This window comes from Muntiacus reevesi, chromosome 15 (genome assembly GCF_963930625.1).
Source record: "Muntiacus reevesi chromosome 15, mMunRee1.1, whole genome shotgun sequence".
NCBI lineage: Eukaryota > Metazoa > Chordata > Mammalia > Artiodactyla > Cervidae > Muntiacus > Muntiacus reevesi.
In genome coordinates, this window is record NC_089263.1 from 32,612,144 (window position 1) to 32,618,143 (window position 6,000).

Consider the following 6,000-nt stretch of genomic DNA (forward strand, 5'->3'; position numbering starts at 1 on the left):
TCAGTCTTTTCCCTCGTGGCACACCCCCGGGCCTTACTCTCCTGGCCTGTAGAATGGAAGTTTGCCTTCGTGCTCAACAGAACTTGTGAAAACATGGGAGAGATCAACTTCCTGCCTATCATATGTGGTTTCTGTCACACATCTCTGAAGTTGACATGGCCTGGAAATAGCCTGAGTGTGCACCTGGATAAATGAAATTCAGGGGCTGTCTTTGATGTGGGCTAGGAGTCATTGGGAGGCACTATGTGTTATTTGCATGGAGCAGCAGAAAAGAGGATTTGGGAGAATGGGCCTACTCCAGTTGCTGTGGTTAAGTTGCTGGATCAACTTGGGCAAGTCTTTTCCCTGTTCTGATTCACTCACCACATCCGACCAGTGGAGGATTGGACCAGATGGTCTTCCAGAGTGCTTTGGCAGGTTCTCTGTTCTCTTGGCAGAAATAGCAGGGGCCTCAGAAGTTTGAACACTTTGGAGTCTAAGAAATCTCTCTGAATGCCTCCTATGGGCTGCCTTCTCCAACTTTGATCCTGGGAACTGGAGGGCAGAAATCCCCTTCTTGGACTTATACATTCAGGAGGAAAAACCTGCCCTTAACTTGGTCTCTCCAGATTCCCCTCCTACTTTGGGAATGCCTGGAGACCACTTTGGGAGGAGACAGCCAGAGTGGACATTCCTCAGAGACCCAAGGCCCCTGCTTCCTCGTCCAGCCTGCATGTGTTCTCCCATCACACTGTGCTTCAAGATGAGGCTTGGTTCTGGTGACTCAGGGCATTCGTCTACCCTCCTAGTCCAGCCAGCAATCGCTCAACACCAGCCCCTCTGCTCCCTCGTGTGGGATTTGATCTCCGTCTCTAGACAGGACTCCCGCAAAGAGCAACCCATTTGGTGCAGGGCCATGAGCCAGATGCTGAGGGCCGGGACCGGCAGGGTTAAGCCTTCCCTCCCTCCAGCCTGCCCCCCTGCAGTGCTGGCCTCAGCTGCTTGGAATCCCTGGGGTCCTGTAGGGCCCTCCCGACAGCCAGATGGGCAGCAGCGCCAGGAGAGGAGGAGGAGGAGCAGTGGAAACAGGCCCCAGGGTACCCCTGGGCAGGGAGGGGAAGGGAAGAGAGGAACAGAGGGAGGAGAGAGGATGGCTGTGTGGTACGGGAGCCCCACTGGCAGAGCAGAGAAGGCAGGACCCTTCTTCTTTAGCCAGGTGGGGAGACAGGGGTGCCTCCAGGCTTTGGAACTGTGGGGAGTTCAGGGCACAGGCCATTGTGCTCAGCCGGCCTCTGCCTGGGAGCCAGCTCTTGGCGTGAAACCCTACCCAGTGCTGGCTCCTGCTACTCTTTCTTTTTTCTTAATAAGGTCGAATCAGAGTGAGTCAGAGGAGCCAAGTTTCCTGTTAGGCTCTGTTTGAATAAACTCTGCTCTGAACATAGCTTGGGCCTCTGCACAAGCTCCTGGGGCCAGGATTGTAGCCCTGCCAGCCATCTCTGCTGAGACTGGAGACCTGGGGTCCTGGCCTGGCCCCCAGACGCTCCCCAGGGAAGCCTGTTAAGCTCTCAGAGCTTCAAAGTCTTCAGCTATAACTTGGGAGTAATAATACCTTTCTCGTGGTATATTTGGGAGGATGAAATAAGAGGATTATGAAGAGTACCCAGCACAGTGCCAGGCATGTGGCCACTATTTTTTTCCTTCCTCTGGACTGATGAGAGAAGGGAGGGCTTCATCCCCCAGGGTGTTCCTCCTTCCCCATTTTCTCTGTAGCTTTCATCTTTTTCATCTGTCTTCTGCATCCTCTTCTTGTACCCAGCCCAGGGCACACTCCTAGGGCCGGTCCTCTCCTCCTCTCCACTTCCTTCCTTGCCCTCCTTCTCTCTTCCAATCTGGATCTCCCAAAGTGACTGATAAGACCCTCTTGGATCTCTGAGCCCAGAGGAGCCTAGCTGGTTCCCCCTCTGCACATACAGGACAAGACCTTGCCTGAGTAGCTGAAGGTATCCTGACATCCTTTGATTGGAAGCAGCGGAGCCAGGGTCTGAGAGAGACCCCGGGCAGGCAGCAAAGGATGCAGAGCTGGGGTCAAATGAGGGCTTCGAGTCACCAGGCTGGGCCTGAGCCGTCTGGAGGTGAGGGGCGGGTGGCAGGCAGCTCCTCACCAGGCCCTGTTCCTAGGGGCTGGGTTCACACCCACAGTTTTAAGACCTAGCCCTGTGGTTGAGGCCTGTTGCCAGTCCCTGGCACTCAGAACCAGGCACAAGTGTTCTTGGAGGGCTGAGGTATAGGGCTGCAAAGAGTTTTTGGTAGTGTGTGACTTTGTTAAGAATCTAATATGTTCTGGACGGGGGCTGCTCCGCCCCTGGGCTTCCCATGGGACACAGCCAGTGTCTTTTGATCCTGTGCTGGAACTCCAGGCTCTGGAAAATCCGGAGGGAGTGAGGAGGCCTCGGATCCAACCAGCAGAGGGTTTGGGAAGCTGAGAAAGGGCAGGAGCCGTGGGATGCCTTACTGGTTTGCAGAGGAAAGGACCAGGAGGCCCACTGTGGGTCAGAACGTTTCTGTGGTTGGGGGGAAAAGATGAGGCAAACTCCGGGTGTCCCTGCCCTCTATCCCCCACCTGACATGGGTCTGGGCCTTATCCCCCAGCTGTGATCCCTGGCTGCTGAGCCTAGGCCCCTGGCAAAGGCTATTGATGGGGTTTGTGCGGACCTGGGGGTGGAAGCCCCAGCCCAGCTTGCAGTGAACTGTGCAGGCCCCTGCTGCTGCTTCTAGAAATTGGGCCAAGGAAGTGCTGCGTGAGGAGGCCTGGCAAGCTGGCATAGAATGCGCTGACTCTGCAGCAAGAGGACCACCAAGTGACCACTGCCAGCTGGGCCCTGCGCCCACCCCTCCCCCGCAGCCACATCTGGTGCAATGGTGGGGAAGGCAGGGGGGCTTCGGAGATCCCCAGAGCCAAGGCAGCCATAGAGGGGCCCGCAGAAGGGGCTGGGGCCCTTTGGTTTGGAAGTGCCTCTCTTCAGGGCTGGAACTCTGGAGAAGCCCGGAAATGGGGGAGGTGAGGTCAGAGCCTTTTGGAAGGACAAATGGGGAGGTGGGGCTCGGGGAAGGGAAGGAACCCACCCTGCTCTAGGACCCAGGGGAATTTGGTGGCCCTGGCCACCTCCCACTCTGCTTTTCCTCCTAGCTTTCTGGGGCTCCCGCCTCCATACTTCCCCTGGGAATTGGAAATACCAGCGTGGATACAGGGGTCCGTGGAGTCCCAAAGAGTCGAACATCACTTTGTGACTAAACAAGGCTAAGGGAAAGCTCTTTTCTCTCTCTGTCTCTCTCTCCGCTTTTGTTTTCCTGCCTTTATATCTTTAACTTCCATTTGGGTCTTTCTGGGTTTCTTTACTTTTTTCCTCACCTTTTTTCAGAATATCCCTTTTTTCATTCATTCATTCATTCATTTCCTCTGTCACCCTCCATTTCAGTGGCTTGCAATCTCTATTCATTGTTTCTGTTCTTTCATATCTCCCTTACTCCACCTCACTTATTTCTCTGAATTATTCCTTCATGTGTCCACTCATGCAGTCACTCAGCATGTTCCCTGGGTGCCTGCTGAATGGAAGCCCTGTGTTGACTGGGGGATCCCCAAAGAGCCCCACTCTAGTGGGAGTGACACAGATAAACAGGTAAGAACAGAGTGGCCAGTCCTGAGTAGAGGTGCATCTTTAGGGTGACTGTGACCTTCGAGTCACCCAAAAAATATTAGTTGAATAACTGATCGAATGGTGAATTTCTGTATTCTTTGACTATTTCCTGTTGTAATGTTCATCTGCTTAGTATTGATTTATAAGATGTAGTATATTTAGCATCTTTTCAAATATCACTCTTTTTGTCATATAGTGTGCAAGTAATTTTTGAAGTTTGTCATTTACATCTCTAGTTTTTATACTTTCCTGATATATTGAAGTGCTTCAGTTTTAAGCTGTCAAATTATTTGATTTTTCTCTTATGACCTCAGACTTGATTGTTATATGACCTTTGCCTTCACCAAGAATGCATACATTTTCAATTAAATTTCAAGATTTCATAATTTAATTTCACCTTTATATTTAACTCTATTTTATTTTTGTATCTGGTGAGAGGTAAGAAAACAACTTTAAAACAAATTAAGCCACTGTCCCAGTATGAATGATAAATTAATCCATAAATGAATTCCTAGTGATCTGAAAGGCCATTTTATCATATACTGAAAAGTTTTCTGTTTGATATGCTTTCTATTCTGTACCATTGACTTATCAGATCATTTTTACATTGAGATTACCTTATTTTAATAGTTGTAGCTTTTAAATAATGGTTATTAACTGAGAATACAAATCTCATTTATTTCTTTATTGGCCATGGCTTGTAGAATGCAGTATCTTAGTTTCCTGACCAGGGATTGAACCCGTATCCCCTGTAATGGAAGCACAGGTATTTTAACCACTGGTCTGCCAAAAATTATTCTTAGTGCTTGTCATTTAGGTGAACTCTAGATTTTTTTTTTTCCAAGTTAAATACAAAACAAAATGTCCCTCTGAAAATTGGAATTGGATTACATTTATAGATGAATGTAGTGGTAAATAACTTCTTCGCAACACTGAGTGTTTCCATTCAGGAAAATGGTGTATCTTTCTATTATTAAGGTCTTTTTAAATTGTTGTTCTACAATAAAGTTTTATAGATGAATATATATGTCTGGTGCATCTTTTATGAAACATGGCAATGACATCTGTAGTTGGCAGCTTCTGAAATGGTTCTCAATGATCCCTGGTAGTCACTCCCTTGTATAATCCCCACCCTTTATGTGTGGATTGGGCCTAATGATTTGCTTCTAGTGACTAGAAAGTGGAAACAAGTGATGGGATGTTACTTCTGAGATTAGGTTGTGAAAAACTGTGACTCTGTCTTGTTGGAGCTCTCTTCCTCTCTCAGGCTCTCTCTCTCTTGCCTTCTCTGGTAAAACCAGCGCTATGTTTCGAGCTGCCGTATGGGAAGCCCATGTGGCAAGGAGCTGAGACCTTCAGCCCAGCAGCCATATGAGTGAGCATACCTACTTGAACCTTCAGATGAGACTGCAGCCTTGGCTAATGACTTGATCATAGCTTTGTGGGGGATCCAGAGGCAGAGAACTCAGCTCAGCCACCCACAGATTCCTGGCCCACAGAACCTGTGAGATAATAAATTCTGTTGTTTTTAAACCACTATACCTTGGGGGTAATTTGTTATGCAGCAATAGATAACTAATGCAGCATCTTTATTTATGGCTTAATCTGTGGCTTAATGTTTTCCAATAAGTTGTCAGGAAGTAGAAAAGATACTAACTTTTCTGTAGTTATTTTATAACTGGCTACTTTACTAAACTCATCTATTCTGATAATTTTGTATTCCTTTTCATAGTTTTTCTGAGTCCTATTTGCAAATAATTATTATTTACTCTTCTTATTTTTTTCTAATTGAAATAACTAGAATTTTTATAATATTTAGTGTTGAATAACAAGACAGTAGAAATCTTTATCTTGTTCCCATATTTGATGAAAATGCTTTTTGTATTTCACTGATTTGGTGTTGGCTGTGGGTTTGAGTGCTAGTATTTTTTACCAAGTGAAACAAATATGCTTCTATCTCTACTTCACTAGAGTTTTTTAAAAGAAAATCAGGAATGGATATTGAAATTTACCAAATATCTATTCAGCATGTAAAATGATTTTTTTTTTTCGCCTTTGACCTATCGCTGTAGTTAATCAGTTTCCTGCAGTTTTGACATAGCATTATCCATGCATTCCAGGAGTGTTTGCTCATGGTGTATTCTTTTCATAGTTCTCGATACTTTCACTGTAAGTATCTTTGCCAAGACATCTTTGTCACAAACATTTACATCACATAACTAGCTGGCTATAAGATAATTTTGCCATAAAAGTTTAAGAGGAACATTAAGAAGGACAGAGACATGAAGAATGAATAATGAAATCTAAAAGACTTTATTTTAAAATA